Genomic DNA, 21,255 nt, shown 5'->3' on the forward strand with positions numbered 1-21,255 from the left:
CACATTAAGCTAAGAAACAGAAAGTTGGGAAGAGATTTGGGGATGCCACACTGACACTTAACGTGAGCTGGAAAAGTGAGAGCAAGAGACAGATCAGAGTCAGGGAGATCCCCATACTAGACTAGTAATAGTAATAAATAACAAAAATTTACAAAAAATAATAGTAATACTATGTTTTACCTCAACCAAGATGCCATCAATTGGATGATACATCATTATTTCAATACTGCTAAGAAAGAGGAAAAAATGCTGCCAATTAAATAATGACATTTTGTCTATTTCTGAGTTCTATGTAAATGGGATTATACATTATGTGCTCTTTGGAGTCTGGCTTTGTTCAATATTATGTTGATAACATTCACCCATGTTACTGCATCGAGTTTTAATATCTTTAATATATATAATCGTTTTCATGGTGTACAGTATTCCATGTACGAATAGACCACAATATAATTGCCCATTGCATTACAAATGGGCAATGTGGGGGTGCTCTAGATACCTAGAGGGAGATCTCCTGGGGCAAAGGAGATAATTAGTAGATTTTGCCAAAACTGTCTCCACAGTAGTTGCCCAATTTATATTCCCACCAGGGGTGTGTAAGAATTCCAGTTGCTCAACCACCTCTCAACTTGATATTGTTTGTCTTTTTATTTCAGCCATTCTGGTGGGTAGGTAGTGTTACTGATTGTGGTTTTAATCTGCATATTCCTGATGACTGATGAAGGTAAGCCCCTTTTGTATGTTTATTGGTCATTTAATATCCTCATTTGTGATGTGTCTGTTCATGCTTTTGCCCATTTTTCTGTTGGAATGTTTGTCTTCTTATTATTGATTTGTAGTTCTTTTACTATATGGAATCGAACCCTTTCAAATATACATAGTGTAAATATTTTCTCCTGCCTTGTGACTTGTTTTGTCACTCTTTTAATTGTGTGTTTTGATCAAGAAAAGTTCCTAATTTTAATGTAGCCCAGTGTATTTATGGGTTTTTTTTGTAATTAGAGCTTTTGAGGTTCTGCTTAATAAATATTTCTCCAACCCAAGTGCATGAAGATAGTCTCCTACATTATCTTTCAGTAGCTTTATTGTCTTGTCTTTTATATTTATCAGGTGAATAAATCTACAATCTATCTGCCGTTGATTTGGGGTATGGTGATAGGTAGGACAATGTGGACATCCCAATGACCCCACGTGCACATCCAGTTGATTCAGAGCGTTTCCATTTCTTACTGCACTGCATTGCCACCTTTATCATAATCATCATTTAGGGTTTTTTTTTTATTATTAAAAGAGCTCTTTTAGACTTATTTTGATAAAATTTATTACATATCACTGTTTCACAATTAATAGTTGAAAAAGGAAAACAAAAGCAAAATAAGTAGATTAAAATATTCTTAAAACTTTCAGTCACTCTGACTCTTCAACTTTTCAACTCAATCGCTGATGACTGTTTTTCTACTAAGTATGGTCCTCTGTGTTATCAAGAATGCTGGCAATGCAGCAGAAGAATCCTCCATTGTTATCTCAGGATTTTCTGCAAATTTTGACTTCAATGTGCAGAAAGTGACAATTTTCGCCAACAGTGATTGTTGAGATGTGTCCTGATTTCAGAATTGTTAAAATATGAAAATATATGTAGCTTAAAATCAAAGAATTTGATTCTTATCTTAAGTCAGATTAATAGAAGGCTGAAGCAGACATTCAAGTGCATGTGATTTACTGAGGAAGTGCTTTTTAAGAAAAAAAATATTCTGTAGGGGAGGGAGAGAAGCAGGATAAGAAGGGTAAGAGCTGAGCAAGAATGTGATCTCAAGAGAAGTCAAACTCTGACCTGCTCCAAGCTGGGGAGTGAGGGAGGTGGGGAGGAGGTGGGGACAAGGACCCTGTAGCCTTTTGTAATCTATGTCAGTCAGTCATTGGTGGCCAACAGCAGAGGGCTGAGTGGGTTGCAATTTCCTCAGCAAGCTTCCTCCCTTGATGAGAGCAAGTCTTCAAGGAGGGAATTAGCTGTGATCTTTTAGCATCAGCACTCAAAACAGCTGGAGAATGTATGTACTGGTCAAGGAAATGTGGACTGGGTACCAATAGTGTTTCCTACAGTCATAAATATGTAAACTTTATTGAGTGCTTACTATGTGGCACCTTTTTTTATAAATGAGGAAATGGGAGTTTGGAGAAGCCTTTAACATATCCAGGGTCACACAGCTGGTCAATGGCAAAGCTGAATATAGGCAGTCTGACCAGGACCCTTGCTCTTAATTTCTATACTGTACACTTACTTCCAAATAAACTCAAACAGGTAATCAAGTGCATTATTGACATGGTGAAAGGCAAAGCCCTTGGTGTAATTTGAAGTTGGCCAAATAGGCAAGAAAGGAAGATTATATTCATTTTTAAAATGTTGATTATCTTCCAAACTCACAATTTTGTTTTGCCTTCAGGCCTGTTTTCTTTAGATTTCTAGACAGGTTCTCACCTCTTACCATGCACCTTTAATTTTTTTTAAAGATTTTATTTATTTGAGAGAGAGAGAGTGAGGACATGAGTGGGGGGAGGGTCAGAGGGAGAAGCAGACTTCCCACTGAGCAGGGAGCCCCACGTGGGGCTCAATCCCAGATCCTGAGATCATAACCTGAGCCGAAGGCAGATGCTAAGCCGACTGAGCCACCCAGGTGCCCCTCACCATGCACCTTTAATTATAAGTATTTACCATTACTTCTGGTTTAGCCCTTTTGGACAGTTCTGCATCACTATCCAATATCTGCCATGTAGAAGTAACACTTAAGGCTTTGTCTTGGGATCATGGTAGATCTTTGTAATACACATGGCTGATTCTCTCTATATATTTTTTAAGATTTTATTTTTAAGTACTCTAGACTCACAGTCCTGAGATCAAAATCCTTTCACGCTCTACCACGAACTAAGCCAGCTAAGTGCCCCCACCTGGCTAACTTTCTTATAATGGCAATGATTACTTTGGTGCTTCATAATTTTGGTTTTCATTCATTTCCTTCTTTGACATCCAAAACTGTTTTTTTTTTTTCCTACATCTCTTCAAGAGCTTTAAATAGCATTTCATAGTCACAGAGAGCAGAAGGCTGAGAATCACCTTTATGTCTGTTTGATTGACTTGCCCTCAAAAGAAGCACAAAAGTTGGGTCCTTGCAAAACTGCTTAATCTCATATTAAAATTCTCATCTTGTTTTTTGGCCTCAACCATCAATGAATCATTTTTATTCTTTCTCATTCCTCCTTACTCCCCATAACCTCATCCCAAAATAGACGCTACTAAAAAAGAAAGCAGCACCTTAGAGTGACAAGCCCCATATAAACCAAGTCAACATATAAATCCATGGTCAAAAATACAAACTCATGACCAAAGAGGCTTGCATTGGAATCCCAAAATCAATAACCAAGATGCCCCAGGCTTCCCATGCAATAAGCAATGCAAGCTCAAGATTATCAGGATTATCCAGGAACTGTGCTGAATCCCCAAGTAACTCTTCTGCTTGTACCTGGTAGACATCTAGGCCTTCATAACTCACCTCATGCTTCATAACTGAGCCAAATAATGGGCGATCCAAAATCTTCAATGGCTTCTTGATGGCACACATAGGAGGAAAAATGGCGCTAAAATGTTGGCAGAAATGAACATAGGCCATTGGTTGGGAGAAATTTCCTAGAACCAAGACACTCTAAAGACAAAACTGATCTCCATCTCAAAAATTATGTTTAGACTTCAATTTGCAAGTAAGAGAGAGAAACCTAAGAACTCACCTTTGTGCTTCAGGTCCTGCTGTTCAACATCTTTCACCACACTTAGAGTCAGGGTGGGGCAGAAGGCATTGTTCTGCAGGACGGCTCAAGGTGATGCCAGACGGGATAAAGTTGCGCTCTGGTATCTTCTCATTTCCTTTTTTTTTTTTAATTTTTTTATTGTTATGTTAATCCCCATACATTACATCATTAGTTTTAGATATAGTGTCCATGATTCATTGTTTGTGCATAACACCCAGTGCTCCATGCAGAACGTGCCCTCCTCAATACCCCTCACCAGGCTAACCCATCCTCCCACCCCCCTCCCCTCTAGAACCCTCAGTTTGTTTTTCAGAGTCCATCATCTCTCATGGTTCTTCTCCCCCTCCGACTTCCCCCCCTTCATTCTTCCCCTCCTGCTACATTCTTCTTCTTCTTTTTTTCTTTCTTAACATATATTGCATTATTTGTTTCAGAGGTACAGATCTGAGATTCAACAGTCTTGCACAATTCACAGCGCTTACCAGAACACATACCCTTCCCAATGTCCATCACCCAGTCACCCCATCGCTCCCACCCCACCCCCCACTCCAGCAACCCTCAGTTTGTTTCCTGAGATTAAGAATTCCTCATATCAGTGAGGTCATATGATACATGTCTTTCTCTGTTTGACTTATTTCGCTCAGCATAATACCCTCCAGTTCCATCCACGTCGTTGCAAATGACAAGATCTTATTCCTTTTGATGGCTTTTAAGTGATCCTTTCCTTTGTACAGCCAGTGTCTCTTCCTCTCCAGGATTACCTCATATTCTGGACCTCATTTTCCCCTTTTTTCCATGTGACAATTTAAGTGATCCTTTCCTTTGTACAGCCAGTGTCTCTTCCTCTCCAGGATTACCTCATATTCTGGACCTCATTTTCCCCTTTTTTCCATGTGACAATTCAAAGAGAATTGAGCAGAAATTAATGTCTTAATGCAAATAAATAGAATCTCTAATGATGGACTGTTGGCAACAAGGACAGAACTCCTAGAGAGCACAGGGGCCTTTAGGGCTCCCACTGATAAGACACAGGCAACACCAGTGATGAGAAAAACCCTGCTGATCTGGAAAATATTGGGAGATTAAGATATTAAGAAGCTGAAATTCTTATTTCCTATTCATACTTCCGTGTTTTTCCAGCTGCCACTGTTGTGTTTCTTAATCTTGGTGGGAAGGAGGATGGCTGAGGGCTGGATTCCCCAGTTGATGAATGTGGACACATAAGCGTAAAAGGATTTGCTTCCCCGGTGTGAGGAAATGGAACAATGTTGAATTTTTTCATGGAGATTCAAATGAATCTTAGTGCCTTTGTTTTGTAAGCTAATAAACAAATCCCTTTAATCCTGGAATAAACGATTCCAATATTTATGGAGCACTCAGCAAAGTGCCTTCCCAAATATTTTCTCATTTATCTTCCTACGACTCTGTGAAATAGAATGACCTGTCTATCATTATCCCCACTTTAGAGATTAATTGACAGGTCAATCCCTACACAAGAGTTAGCGGATGTATCAGAATATGGCCCAGTTTCTGGCTTTCAGTCCTCTGGTTCCACCAATATCACTGCGATTGGCAGAATAGCATAAGAACTCGATATTTGTGTTTCTACCTATGATTCCCAGGTTTGAGCACATACTGAAATCAGTGACAACAGTTGTCACAACCTCTGTTTTTAAGAGCCTGGCATTAGAGATTGGCTTTAAGTCTATTCAAGCTACTTTCACGTGTCTTCATATTTCTCCTTCTTAGTCCCGTTGGGTTTTTGACTAAGTTGGCTCACTTGATCCCTCTTCCTTCTGTTAAGATAAAACACACAGATGAATTTTCTCCTCCACCTGGGAAAGGAGTGAAGTGGGACATTGAAAAGACAAACAAGATAGAGCAAGAGGAAAACATGACAGAAAATCTTTTGTATTACCTACATCTCAAAGGAGACTTCTTTTATGATAAAGCTACCCTGAATAGCTTCTTTAAAATTTTAGTAAACAATGGAGAAAGATTATTTTAATGAAAGGGCCACTTTGAAGAATTCAAAAGACATGTGAGTAGGAGTTGAATCCAAGGGAAAATATGGTTGTTATGGGAAGTGAGTTTGATGAGCCATCCTTTCTTTTCTGGAAATCCTGACTTAGCTGATGACTAGTACAGAAAACAAGTGCATTCCATGCTTCATCGATAGAATGGATTCTTTGTGAACAGAAAAGATAAACATCCCCACCCTCAAAGACAGACAATAAACCAAAAAGTAATGAATAATTCAATCTTATGGTGTGTTACGGCTGTGGAAAAAGAAAAAGTAGAGCAAGATATGAGGAAGTAGGAGTACTGGCATTTATGGCCTGCAATTTTAAATAGGGTGATGGCCTCAGTAAGAACGTAATGCTTAAGCAAAGTTTTGAAAGTGAGGTGGTTAGCCAGGAAAAGACAGTGCAAAGGCCCTGAAGCAAGAGGGTGCTTGCATGTTTAAAAAATAGCAAAGAAGCCAGTGTGGTTGGAGCAGAGAGAACAAGGGAAGGCACACCAGGAGATGAGGTTCGAGAGGTAAATGAGAGCTGCTTTTGTCCGGCCTCAGAAGCCATTGCAAGGATGTGGGTGGGAACCATGGTGGTTTCTGAGAAGATGAGAGGCACGATTGACTGGGGTCACTAAGGAGAAAAGATGAAATGGGGGAGACTGGCTGGGAGACCACTTTAGTTGATGAATGCGTTTGAATGATTCAGTAAATAAATCTTTTCTTTTGTAGTCTGATAGAACGTTTTTATTATTCCCTTTGCAAATTCTTCATAGATGGTCTAACATCTGCTTTAGAATATATAGATATTTGGAATCCATTGTTCTCAGCTTTGAGGCTTCAGACAATACTTCAAGACAGGAAGGTTCCCATTTTAGCACTCTATTACACCCACTGGTGTTAATGGAATGGACATCCTGGGCCCGGCTATCGCAAGGGGCATGGCTGCTATGTGTGCAGGCTGCGGGAGCAGCCAGGTGATATTAGGGCCAGCAAACCTCACCCCACACAGGCCCTTAACGCCAATGTTCTACCTGCATCTCATTTGTTGCCTTTTGGCTACCAGGATCTGTGCTAGGGATATTTCAATAACAACAACAACAATCCCAAATCTTGGAACGCTCACGGTCTGGTGGAAAAAACAGATCTGTAAATGATAACAACAATACCGAGAAACATGGTGGGTGTGTCATGAGGTGTGTGCACCAAGTGCTATGGGACCAGAGAGGGGTTGCTGCCTGTGTCTTCTGGGGCCAGCAGAAGAAGACCCTACAGTAAAAGCAGCATTTGAGCCTTGGAAGTTCCGTTCGGTTCTGACAAATGAAGGTGAGAAAATAATATTCCAAGAGAAGGAAGCAGTTTTACCTGAAGCATAAAGGTTGGCAATTATAGAGTATGTTCAAGGACTGCGCCGGGGGCTAGTGGGGCTGGCTTGTGGTCAAAACAAGGGCTGGCATGTGACAAGAGATGAGAGGACATAAGATGGCACCTGAGACTGGAAAGTGTGCTGGGTCCAGGTCATTAGGGGCGTGGACACGGAGCCAAACAGCAGGGAGCCAGCAGCAATATTTAGGCCAGGGAGTGATAAAATTCATATTTCAGACTTTAGCAGATGATCTGGAATGTGGGAGGTAAACAGGAAAGAGGAAAGAATCACAAAAGGGCATCTCGAAGGGATAGCAGGAGTCTGAGCTGGGAACAAAGTCCAGGGACCCTTTGCAGGTAGCATATAAAAAGCCTGAAGTATGATGTTCATGTAAATGATAGAAAAAAGAAGAAATAAAAGTATGGGAAGGAATGGCAGGACGGTGCTACCATTAACACGCTAACAAACACAGGAGGAAGGAGGTCAAGGCTGGTGATCATCAGGGTTTTCTGCCTGTTCAGATTATTTCCTTCACTTCACAAATGTTTATTACCCTGCCAATTTTTCTCTACTGCAAACATATCTTTTTTTTAAAGATTTTATTTATTTATTTCAGACAGAGAGTGAGGGGGAGAGAGAGAGAGAGAAAGCACAAGTAGTGGGGGGAGGGGCAGAGGGAGAAGCAGATTCCCCGCTGAGCTGAGCCAGGAGCTCGATGCAGGGCTTGATGCGGGGCTTGATCCCAGGACCCTAGGATCATGACCTGAGCCGAGGGCAAACACTTAATCGAATGAGCCACCCAGGCGCCCCTACTTGCTACCAGAGCTTGACCATAAGAAATCAAAGAATAGGTTAGCAGAAAGGAAGGGTAGAACTGGAAGGTACCCCCCCCCCCCCGAGAAAGCAGTTAAGATCTCAAGTGCCTCCAGAAATGTCCTAGACAAGCGAGGCAGGAGTCCAGAGTCCACCAGGCCAAACCAAGCATGTAGAATTTTTGCTCAGGGATCCTAGGACAATGGCCCTGTGTTCCTTGCCTTGTTCCGTGCTGCCCACTGAGGATGGAAGGCCCTGCCAGTGGGTGTTTCTGGCAGCTAAGAAGAATTTGGGAGCTGGGGGACGGCCCCTGCCCTTGCCTGCAGGCTGTCCCTGTTCCTGCTAATGCCACTTTCTGCCAGACTCGCTTTTCCACACATCATATTTTGTCATGCAGTGAAAATATTATTATTTTTTTGATATTTTTAAACGTATCAACCTATGCAGAAAATACAAAACTGGTTTTAATGTCTAGAACAGCAACTTCTGCTGATCACAGGTAGTAGAGAATACACAGAATAAGGTATTCAGGCTGTGGAATTCCCTTACTGCCCTTCTTCTCTCTCTGTTGTCTTTGTAGAGAGAAGTGGGGGGAGCACAGAGAAGAGAAGCACTTCAGGGAGAGAGAGATGTAGGTGGATGAGAAGAAGGTGGGAAGCAAATCAGAGAAGAGTCAGGGAAAGGGAGGGCAGCAAGGAGAGCAGTGCTGAGGCCAATTAAAATGCCTAAGAGCAAATTCTGCATAATTAGGAGGGAAGAAAGAAAAGAAGGCAGGAAATTGGGAAGGCAGGAGGTGCAGGAAGGGAGGGAAGAAAGAAGGTGGGAAGGAGGGGAAGGAGGAAGGCAGGAAGTGCAGGAAGGAGGGAAGGAAGGAAGGAAGGTGGAAAGGAGGGAAGGAAGGAAGGTGGGAAGGAGGGAAGGAAGGAAGGTGGGAAGGAGGGGAAGCAGGAAGGTAGGAGGTGCAGGAAGGAAGGAAGGAAGGAAGGAAAGAAGGAAGGAAGGAAGGAAAGAAGGAAGGAAGGTGGGAAGGAGGGGAAGCAGCAAGGCAGGAGGTACAGGAAGGAGGGAGGCAGAGAGGGAAGGAAGGAGGGAGGCAGAGAGGGAAGGAAGGAAAGAAGGAAGGAAGGAAGGAAGGTGGGAAGGTGGGAAGGTGGGAAGGAGGGGAAGCAGGAAGGAGGGAAGGAAAGAATTCTCCTAACATAAGATGAGAGCAGGGGGTATAGAGCACCCTAAAACCAAGCTCCAGTTACATGTTTCTGTTCCACATGAGGCTGATATCAAGAGTGCGCCCAGAGTGGGTGACAAAGGTGGGACCTGCACCTACTTCCTTGAATGGTGCCTGGAATGAAGACAAGACAGCTGTTGCCTTATTTATGTTTTAGTTTTAACAACTCCAAGCCAGCATTTTCATTCCACATCTGCCTCCCTTTTTCCAATTAATGTAAAAGCTTGCTCTTCTGCCACCTCATCTTCCCCTTATTGTTTCACTGAGCTCTTCTCTCAGACTCCTGGCTGACTTTTGTGTCCCAGACCTGGTACAGCCCACTTTTGGATCATTTGTGCGGTAGGAAGAGACACATCAGGGTGGCGTCATCACAGCGTCCTTGCTTGCTCTCTGTCCTTGCATGGTCCCCAGTAGCTCAAGATTCCAGCTTTGTGTTTTAGGAAGTGGACGCCTCTCAAGCGCAGTTATGCCCGTATGGCTTTCTCACTGAGGTTCCAGAGGAAGAGACCCCGCGGTTCTTACAGGAATGCAAACACCTGTAGGAGGCAGGCAGTACGCTGGGGGGCGTTGTGTCTTTGCGGCCAGAAGGCCTAGGGCAGGTCCTCGTGGAGCACAAAGGGCCACTTCCCAGCTCTCTCACCTGTAGTAAGATGATGATGCCGAGGTTTTTGTTAGGATCAGACGGGAGAGGGTGTGAAAGCGGTTTGTAAACTGAAATCACTCCACCAGGGATTCTTAATTTTTGTTTCCAAAAGCCTGGGATTCCTCAGGAGACTCTCACCAAAAGAGGAGAAATGACTGAACAGACTTCCTGGCTGCCTACCTCCAGTTCAACCAGAGAGTGTAGCCTTTATTAGAGTTTGTGTAGACAATTTAACTCAAAGAAAAGGGTCAGTGAGCCTTAAACATTGGAAAATTGTGGTATTTCATAAATCATTTCTTTTCTCTTGCTTTTCCCCTGCAGGATTATCACCTCCCTCCCTCCTACTCTATTTTGTAAAAGGGGATGATAGTCCTTCCTTAACTCCAGGCAGGATCCCTCACCTGCTGTCCATTCCCCTTCCTTCTGGGTGACCTTCAGAGAGGGTGGAGGCCAGTGCTCTCCACCCCATGTGAAGGGCCCTTCCGTGTTCCAGAATGTTCATCCAAGTGCCCTTTCAGCTTGACCTCCTCTAGGCGGCATCACCCACTTCCTTTCAGGGCTCCTCACGGGGTTTTGTTCAGGGCCTTCAGTGGCTGCCCCTGCCTGCCAAAAAACAGAAATGGACACAGAATGAACCTCAGAAGGGGCTGAGAACCAGGTACAGGAGGGGCTCACAGGCCCCCCTAAGCAGGGTGAGGAGCCAAGGAGTGAGACCCAGAGGGCTGGAGAATCGGAGCAGGGTGGGAAGGGACTCACACGTTGGCCATCCTCCCCTAATAACGACCCCCCCAACAACACCCCCCTGGGACTGTGCCAGCAAAGAGGCACCAAGCAGCCCCTCCTCTGCCGGGCACCCCGCCAACCTCCCAGTCCTAGGCAAAGCCCCACATAAACTTAAGATTTGAGTTGTGTTATCCCTCACCTTCCCTTCCCACTCCCTGCCACCCGCCCCCCACACACACACACACCCCCAACACACAGCCCTACCTCTCCTGATTCCTTCACGCTAAAGCTGTGAAGTGGCTTCGGGACTTGCCTCTCTTGAGAAGATTTGTACTTTTAAAGAGGCAGCTCAGCCAGGCCACCATTTAACACAAGGGATGCAACATGCAACATTAGACACCCGAATCAAGCCAACGAGGATGGTGATTAGCTGCTGAAAATCACAGCCCAGAGAATTCTGCCTTCTCTACGCAGGTCCGGGAGAAATCTGCACCTGACACCAATTCTTTTGCTGACAACTGTGTGTATCTTCAGTTACGGCACCCACCCCCCGGCTTCCTTCCTTCAAAACTGCCCTATACCCTCTTGTCGGGGTTGACCACAAGGCCCCCTTCTGCAGCGTCCCATCTGTCCCCCCCTTGCCTGTCTCTTTGAGTTGTAACAGGTTATGGCTAAAGAGATGTAGCTTCTGAAAGCATGGAATGAAGTGAGACTGCAAAAGGGACAGCTTGATTGCCACTTTGATGAGAATGCCATTCTTCTAATACATTGGTCTGCAGAAAGCATTCGAAGGCATTACATGACCTTCCATCCAGCCCCTAGGACAACAATGTAATTAACTCACGTAGCCATCCGGCTTCCCCTGAAAAAGATTTAGAACTCTGGTCTACGGGCATATTTATGGCCTGTATTCCTTGGAATAGAGAGTTGTTATTTTCCATGAGAATTGCACACATCTTTATGTTTATTTTAAGCTGTCTATTCTCTGCATTTGTAATTCTTTAAGTATTAGTTATGGCTTATCTGGGACTTAAGAACAAGAAAGAGGCTACTATTCCAAAGTGCAGTAAATAATGTAATATGTAAGCTCCAGTTGGGGAAAGAAATTGTAAAGCTAAAGAATTCAATTTAGTTTCCAACTCCCTCTGCGCTATGTAACCTTACGAACCCTTTGAGGCAAGTTTCAGAATTCCAGCAGGGTTGAACTGGAATATTTTTTAAAACATTGTTTGAATTAAATGGGGATGGGGTCCCCAGGACTCCATGGGAGACAGTTAAAGGTTATACGATAGTTTTCCCCCAAGGAAATGGCTCCTTGATCCAGGAAATAATCCACCTCTTCATGAATGATCTCAATCTATTAAAGAACCCTAAGAAGTCCCCCCAACCCACCTTCTTAATAGAGCCCCATTGACCCATTGTCCATTATCATTGGAGCTTAAAATTTTAAGCTCATTTAAGATATTCTGTACAGACTTGCCCCAAGATGCCTCAAATGACCTACATACTGCTGTCACAACGCACGTTGAGTTGGTTATCTCAACACAGCACATTGAGGACAAACACAAAATTCTTTCAGACGGTTGTCTGGAAGAAGAGAAGGGGACGATCCTGTCTCTCCGGTTTGGCGCCGTAATTTGGCATCTGTCCTGCAAGGCCAACTACCGCCCCACTGCTCATGGCATCAAGGCATGGTCGTGTACATTATTTTCCTCTATCCTCGTAACGAACCCATGAGAGCAGATATTTCATCCCCCTTTTACAAAGTGGCTGCACAAAGTCTTACAACTCTGGAAAAGTAAAACTTGGCTCGAAACCAATGGATTCTTATTCTGATTCCTATTGTTGTGCTACTTCTTTGTTCTGCATTGCTTCCCAGCCTGACTTCGTAGTAATCTCCTTTAAGATGTTTAGAGTCAGGGGATAGAGCTATCTGCCACACCACGGAGGACAGAGTTAACCAAAGGAGAGAACAAAGTTGGCTGGTTGTGAAAAAACCCTTAAGGGATGGAACAAGTTATATATTCCTAGGTGCTCAGAAGGATAATTTGCCTAAAGGAGTGAGTGACTCACTATGTGTTAGTTGCTGGGATTCAATAGAGATTAGCTGCTGCCAGAGAGTTGAAAACTTGAAGACCAATCAAGATAAGATCAATGGCCTAGGTATTTATTTTAGAGCTTACATTTCAGGATTCTGTAGGATTGCATGGTTAAGATACTTTAATTGGATGGATCTTAGGAGATAGAATTGGACAAATCACAGTGGACTAGCCAGATTCAAAGGAGATAGGGATCCTATTAATTTCTTCTAATCTTATCTATGATGTGCAAGATAAAGTCAAACCTAGAAATTTCCACTAAATACTTAGAAATTTTTACTGATTTTACATTTCAGGCAACTCTAGTCTTAACAGAGAATGTTAAGGCAATTACTTTCTAGTTTAAAAAATACTTTGTAGGGGTGCCTGGGTGGCTCAGTTGGTTAAGCATCCCACTCTTGATTTCAGCTCGGGTCATGATCTCAGGGTCATGCCTCTTGTTGGGCTCAGTGCTGGGAATGGAGCCTGCTGAAGATTCTCTTTCTGACCCCTCTCATGCGCTCTCTCTCTAAAAAACAAACAAAAACCCCAATACTTTGTACAGTATGATATGCATACAGGAAAGTGCACAACATGAGAGTTAAACGATTTTCACAAACCTCACACTCTATAACCAGCACCCAGGTCAAGAATACTATTAGCGCTCAGAGCCCTCCTTGTCTTTCCTTTAGACCAATACTCTTTCCCTGAAGGTCACCTCTCTCCTAACTTCTAGATTTGGTTCTTCCCTCAAAAATAAACAAACTAACCTTCTGTCAAAAAACTCCATTTTGAAGCACTCTTCATCTGCGTGAAAGAGTAGGCAGCCTCAAATAGTTACAACTTAACAATAGACCGCTATAATGAGGATCCCTACACTGTAGCCCAAGCGCGTTAAGACCTGTTTTCTCCCGCTTTTTATCCTTCATAGAGACCACAGGGGAGACTCAGACATACCGCATTTGGAGACAGTCAGAACTGACATCGGAATCTTCAGCTTTTTTCTTAGAAAGAATTCTTTTGTAAGATGATAAGCAAGAGTAAATATTTTCAGACCATTTCAAAAAATGCTTTTGAAATCTCTCCTCTAGGAGGTTGGGTCAAGCTCTCCATTTCTACCCGATTTCATTCTTTCTGTTAAAATCTTGATCCATTGTTCAGCACAAGGATTATTCCCCTGTCAAACCCAGAGCTACATACGTGTTGTTAGCAAAGTAGTTAGTATTCAAGGCGCCAGGAGAAGCCCTTTCTAAATTAAATGAAATTTCAGTGTGGTTATATAATACCAAATCAGATTGTCTGATTTTTAACAGAGATTTGGTTAAACTCAATTTTATATGTAATTTTCTATTTGTAGAAACTAATAGAAGGAAATTGTAATAGACATGAAAGAGAACAGGAATCTTACAGAGTTTGTCATATTCTGTTATGTATTAAAATGATAACACTGATTTCATGGTCCACTATTTCATTAAATTTCCTGCTGTCATTAATGCTTTTATAATTAAAATAGTCTTACATTTAATTCAGAACTTACTACATATTTACTACTTTCCCCTAACACTTGGCAATCAGATTTTAGAAGGTTCTCCCCTTAAAGGGATGTGATTAACCTTTGCCCTGGAGCCTGTATTTGATTTTGGCAGCCTAAAGAAACAGGAAAGAAGAGCTTATTCAATGGGAACTTTGCATAAAGTATTTCCTAGTGGGTAGGATCACATGCCAAATAAGGTTTAGTATGTTCTAAGGGATTTTCTTTTAAATTATTAGTCTCTTGGGGAGCTATCTTTTCATTGGATGTAGCCCTGATTCCTAACCTTTTGAAGTAGGCATCTTATTATATGTATGCATATGTGTGTATGAATGAACACACTACATATAAACATATATGTATGTTTCCCTTCTCTATTCACCTGTGAATAGATTTTTATTATAAATGTATATCTATATACTATATATATATTTGCACAGACATGCATATTCTCATATATACACGTTATATTAAATATACATTAAATACACTAAATATGCATATGTATATGTATATTTACATATACATATATGTAAATTATGTATACATTAAATATATATGTGTATATATATACATACAAATACATGGGGACGAATCAAAGCACCCATCACCGACGCCCGCACACACAGTGGGCAGCATTTGCAGAACACTGAAATTGGGGTATTCTCCACTTGAATAGTGAACAGTAAGCCACTCTTTGCCTGGGTGGAGATGTTATCTCATCCCTCAAAATAGCTTGCAGCAAACACAACCATGAGAAATGGCCAAAATAAAGAATGGTCAGGCCAAGGGCCTTGAAATCTTGGCATATCCAGCAAGAATATGCATGGATACTTACGACTGATGGTGGACTGGCTCTCACAAGAGATATATATGAATGTTCTTGGATTTTATGTACTTGCATGCAGCAACTTTATTGAACTCTCACTCTGAATGGCTTTTCAATTGACTCTTTTGGATAAGATACAATCATTATTTCCTTTGTCTGTATTAAAAAAAACAACCTAATATGTAAAAAAACAAAAAAACAAAAAACAAAACTAATATTTCAGTGTGGTTAAATAGCATGATCGAGGTCCCCTAGTAGTAAATTCTTCATCTGGAACTTAAACCCTGGTATTACAATTTCAAATGCTTACTCTCTTCAAGAAAAATTATGTGTCTATTTTATTTGAAAGTTTATTTTTTGAAGTATAGTTGACACACAATTTTTTAAAATAGCATTTACATTACCATATAGTATTGCCATCATCTGTTTATAATGTGTCTCTGAACTTAGATATTAAGTTCTTTGAACAGATGCTGAGTTTATTCATCTTCACATCCTTGGAGTCTCATACAGTGCCTGGAATGGACAGATATAAATGGATAGATAGATGGATGGGTGAATCAATGGATCAATGGATATATGACTACATCTTTGCTCTACATTTTCATTATATCTAAGAATACTTTCTTTGCCAAACACATTCCAAGGAAGTTACCTGTCTAAATTTTATTAGATTGTTTCTGGATAAGCAGAAAGCACTAGCATGAATTTCTAAAGTGGTCTGGCAAAGGTTAATTGAGTTTTTTTAAATTTTGGTGAAGACTATAATGGGGATGATAAATATGGGTCCTCACATTTACTTCCATTTAATAGAAAAAAGCATATATGAAGCAAAGTCGGCATATTTTAAGCACCATCATTCTTTGCTTTTATTTCCTGAATACCCACATCATTTACATAAAATGAAGATCAAAAAGGCCTGTCCCTCAAAGAGTTTACAATTTGCCTTAGCCTAATACCAATGTGTATTGCCCAGTGGGTTCTCAAAAATGTACATCTGATCATGTCACTCCTCTCTTTAGGGAGGAAACACACACACACACACACACACACACACACAAACACACACCTTTCAGATGTTCCCCTTCGCCTTCAAGTTGCAGTCAAATCGCTTGGGAAGATACCAAAGCCTCTGTGATCTGACTCCTTTTCAAGCTTTGCCACTTAGCATGACATCCCCCAGACCTAAGCTTCCACAAGGTCATAAGGACTAGAGAGTTCCCCAGGCATGTCCAGAGCTCCAGGCCTTTGCATACCCGGCTTCTTCGGCCTGGAGCATCTCTCACTATGTCACTCCCTGGTCAATATTTAGTCATCTTTCAAAAGTCATTTCAAATTTTATATTGCATAGAAAGCTTTTCCTGAATACTCCTCACAGTAAGCTAACCACAGTCTTTTTTATGGTCTCCCTTGTATTCTAATCGCACTTTATTCAGGACACCCATAATACTTTGCTGTAATTACTAATTTGCAAGTTTGGGCATTCCTGCAGTGTCGAATTCATAGAACCTGGCATATGGTAGCTCCGTGTCACTCTTAGCTTCTGTTCCCTGCCCTGGCCCTCCCTTCCTGGCCAAAATCTTATTACCAATAAGGGTATTCATGAGCTTTCAAAACTGAGACCCACCTCCTGTGAAAACAAGCAAAGAACTGGCATCTTAGCGTTGCTCAGTGTGTCCAGTTAATGTTCTTCAGCAACCAAGATGTCTAAAGAAAATGGCATTATAGATTCTACATGAGAACATAGATCCTAGGGGTTTGGGGAAAGCAAGGATGCACATCTATCACAGGGGGTGCACCAGAGATTGCTTACCAGCAGAGCTAGCCTTGAAGTACTAGGGGTTGATGGCTCAGCTGAGTCCCTCTCTGGAAATTGCCATCATTCTGAAGGGCCACTCTGCTTCCTTAGTTCTCTGTGGGTGTGGCTGGGGACTTCTGCTTTGCCCAAAAGCACTTTCTTCACTGCCTCACAGGAGTTCCTATGAGCACTCCCCAGTAAACTTCCTGTGTGAAAATCTCCATCTCAGAATCGATTTCCTGAAGACCCCCACCATAAAACTGAGGTCTTATCCTGTGATGGGATTTTACATTTGTGGGCCTATCGAAAGTGCCCTATTTAAAATATTTCTCCCATTGCTTTGTGTTTTGAAACCTTTGGGATATTTTTAATTCTGTTATCTAAATGCTTCTGGGAGTGATAGCTGAACCTACTATTAGCTAAAATGACCAAATGAATGAACAAATAGACCCTATGTTTTAAAAAATTTTGCTTCTTTTTTATTTACCAACAATGTAATTCCCAATCATAACTTCAATTCAACATGAGTGACCCAGCATTAATAAATGGACTTGACATACTTATTAGCAAAAAACAAAGAAATGTGGGGTTTCTTTATGCACTTCTATTGCAAAGTAAATATATAATGTTTAATCCTGGTTTCTTTTTCAGACATGGCAAATAGCATATGGACTCCCATTATTATCCTTCATGTGCCCCAAGAATAGAATCTACTCCCATCTCTTCCTTTTATTTTAGAAATAAGGAAACGAAGGAAGAAAGGAACAGAGCCAAAATGATGATGTTTCACCAACAGGACTTCTGTCCATAACTGTCACACCTCCAGGTAAATTGAAATAATCTGCTGATTTTAACGAATGTGTGTGTTCTTTTTAATTAATTAATGAAGCTATCTTTTCTTTGACATAAACTAGCTCTTTATTCAGATCAGCAAAGTATCAAGGCCAGAAAAGCAGCATTAACTTGTTGACTGGCATCAATATTTGACTAGTGTGTGCTAGAAGGAAAACAAGGACTTCTGTAATGGTTTTATGAAATTGTAGTAATAAAGATAGCTTTTGATGAAGGTTTATACCCCACTGACACAGCTAACTTAGAGCAAGACTGTGAGGTAGGCAAACTGGTTTTGGAACCCTCCACTGCCTTTTTAAAAAATCACCCCCTCTATTTTAGAATCTTCCTTCTAGAATTTTCATTCTCCCAAAGGATGCAGTGCAGTTCTGCTTCTCTGCCTTTCCTTTCTTCCTAGGAAGATAAATCAGACATGGACGCATGTCTGGGAGTCTGTAAGAAATTTCCAAATCATTCAAATACCTGAGAAGCTTTTTTATAAATATAGATGCAGGTATTAGATATTCTAATTCCTTCCGAGGTCTGGGGTGAGGCCCAGGAATCTATATGCCGAACAAGTACCCCAAGGGTTTGGATGACCAGCTAGATTGGGGAACCACCAATCTGAGAGTTTTATTCTTATCAAGCATTTAAAACTTCCTGGTTAGACTTCACAAAAGATTTCCCTTTTAAAGAGCCTCCTAGAGAAAGGCATTGCCTACCTCAAAGGAATAAATCAAAGCGAAAAGTGGAGAGGTTATTTGGGGTAATCAGACAATCCATATCCAACTTACCAAATCAAACCCCACAGAAATCACCTACTCCATTGGCCCTTTGAAGTCCACCAGGGGTCCCTTGTGCCTGTCTCACAATGTCTAAGAGAAAAGAGAAGAGAAGAACAGCCCCCACCCCCACCTTGCTCTTCCTCTCTCTACTCTCATCCTTTTTCTCTCTCATTTCAGAGACTTATGTACTAGTCTTTTCCTTTTTGAAAAAGGGAAGAAAAAAAACAATCATCACAAGATGCTGTCATTTATAAAGGAATTCAAAGGACAAAAAGGAGCTAAAGAGCTCGAAATTAAGCTGTATACGTAAGGACAGGCAACCTAAAACGGCCCCGTTATAAAGGCCTGCCAAAGGAGGCACAGTCGATTCCTAACGACTAACACCAGGCAAATGGCTCCCATCTCAGAAATTGCATGTGTGCATCCTAGCTGCCCACGCTCTGATGCAAGCAAACAACACAAGTCGTGGTACCAGTGGTTAAAAATAAACTGTGAGCTCTCGGGGGGAAAAACAGTCTCTTGCATTGAGGACACACTGTGGTGCCTTCAACAAAGAAACTCTCAGTCCCTGGCACCAAGAATACCCGCAGTGGGGCCCAGCTGGCCCAGCCCCCCAACCAGCCCCCAGGATAAACTGAGGCAGAAATACATTAACTCAGGATCTGGGAAGGGACGGCGAAGAAATGATATTGTCAAGTTCCCTCTGTGGTTGTCATTTTTGCCTCGGGATTTTAAGGAGAAGCAAAGCCTGCCCTGATGGGAGTTAGGAATCAAGCACCCCTGTTTCTTGCGTTCGACATGTGGGTTCAGTAAAAGTGTCCACAATTTTTCGGGGATTTTTTTCTCTGCATCTTGAGCTCATGGGTAGTTTAAGGGAAGATTAACCCAAGGGCTTGCTACATTACACTTACCTCATTAAAATACTGCATTGAAAGACGTGTTTAATACCCAAGAATCCAGCTGATCCTCTTTATTAAGCTCTTTAAAGGAACTCTTTATAAACAGTGAACCGGCTGAATGTTAACAGTTTTCATTTAAGCTCAAGATTCACTTTACTACCAGGGTGCATACAATCAAGGTTAGGTGATCGCTGAGGACATTTGCACACAGGCTCTGTAATCTATACATTATCCTGAACTTTTCCAAAGAGAGAGAAAAGGGAAGGATCTGTAGGGACAGAAAAGCAGCTGAGTTGCCCCACCCCTCTCCTCAACCACGCTAACTGTTCATAAAGGGTAGAAACCAAAATAGCAAATTTTTATGAAGCGCTTATTATATGGTAAACACTCTTCCAACTCACGTAAACCAACAATATAATGAGATGGGTGTATTGAGAACTCTATTTTACAAATTAGGCAACTAGGGCAAGTAGCTTGCCCAAATATCTTACTCAGGAGTCACTAAAATCCATGATGTGGTCATTCAGGTTACTGCCGACTCATGAAATCTCTCCCCCACACGACTTCCAACCCCAGCGGACTCTGCCTAGCCCGACTTCAGTGTGCACCTTTCTTACCGAACTTCACCATCTTGCCCCTGTGTTCCCTCCTCCATCTTGAAGCTGCGCACAATCTAAAGGGGTGTTAGCACTTCATAGCAGAAAGAACTTTCCTTGGCTTCAGAAGAAACTACTCCTCTCCTGACTTGACCACTTTTTCCTGAGTCGTCTTGGACAATGCTGAGCCTCCGTATTCTCATTTTTAATGCGGGTTGTTATGAAGCTCATAGGAGATAACGTATCTGGAAAGCAAACTGTAAATTGTAAAATGTTGACAAACATTAGTCATAATTATTAATAAAAATGTGAGACGTATTCCCTAGCAATAAAAGAAAACACTACCAGTGCTGACACAGTCAATATATTTGGTGGAAAACCAGGTTATGCTGACAGTTGAATAAGGCAATACAATAGACTAGGCATAAATATATTTCTAGGACCCAGAATCAGTAATACTGAAAGCAGGTAATGAATAAATCTTTGTGATCATTGTAAGTTCCATCTGTATAATACTTTACAATTTATAGAGCTCTTTGGTGACGGTGTTGATTTTATTATATAAAGTTATGTAATATGGGTGGGGTATTGTCAAATGGAACATGTGATCCAGGAAAATAATTGCTCTGGGCAGACATGTCATCCAGAAGAACATTCACTGCGGTGGCCTAATTACAGATCCTCAGGAGAGCCTGAGCCCCTAGAGTAAGCTGACTGACTTCCTGAAATACTATAGTGAGGGAATGAGCAAATTGGAGGAATCTCGGGAGCATTTCCCCAACCTCACTCCAAGCTCTCCCTTTCAGATGTCTTTGTGACAGGGTAGTCCTCTAGGAAATATGTGTACTACTTCTTGTTTGTTCTGTAACTCAGAAATCATTAGGCTGGAAATAAAGGCATGGCAAGTTCACACCTGATTTCCGAGGACACTTGATATGTAGGCTTCAGAATACTTGGACAGAAGAAGGGGTTTAATTGAAGGCTTCTAGAAAAAGAAGATCCATCGTTTGATGGGAGGATCAGATATTTTAGAGGGCAAAGCCTCAAGTCTGCTTCCTGTGGAAGCCTTTCAAGGACCTCAAAGGCTTGGAAAGAATAAGAACCAGAATTGCAAGCTCATTGGTTAGGGTGTTTTCAGCTGCAAATAATAGGACACCCAACTAAAGGGTGTGGTTTAAATAATCCAGACGTTTAAAATCTCACATAATAATTAAATGCATCTGGTATATAACAGGCTGCGTAGAAGTGTTAGCTGCTATTATTGCTGGTAGTAATAATAACTATCACAGTCATTATAACAAGAAGGCAGGGAAGTCCCAATAGCTCAGG

Source organism: Halichoerus grypus, chromosome 5 (genome assembly GCF_964656455.1).
Source record: "Halichoerus grypus chromosome 5, mHalGry1.hap1.1, whole genome shotgun sequence".
NCBI classification, from domain to species: domain Eukaryota; kingdom Metazoa; phylum Chordata; class Mammalia; order Carnivora; family Phocidae; genus Halichoerus; species Halichoerus grypus.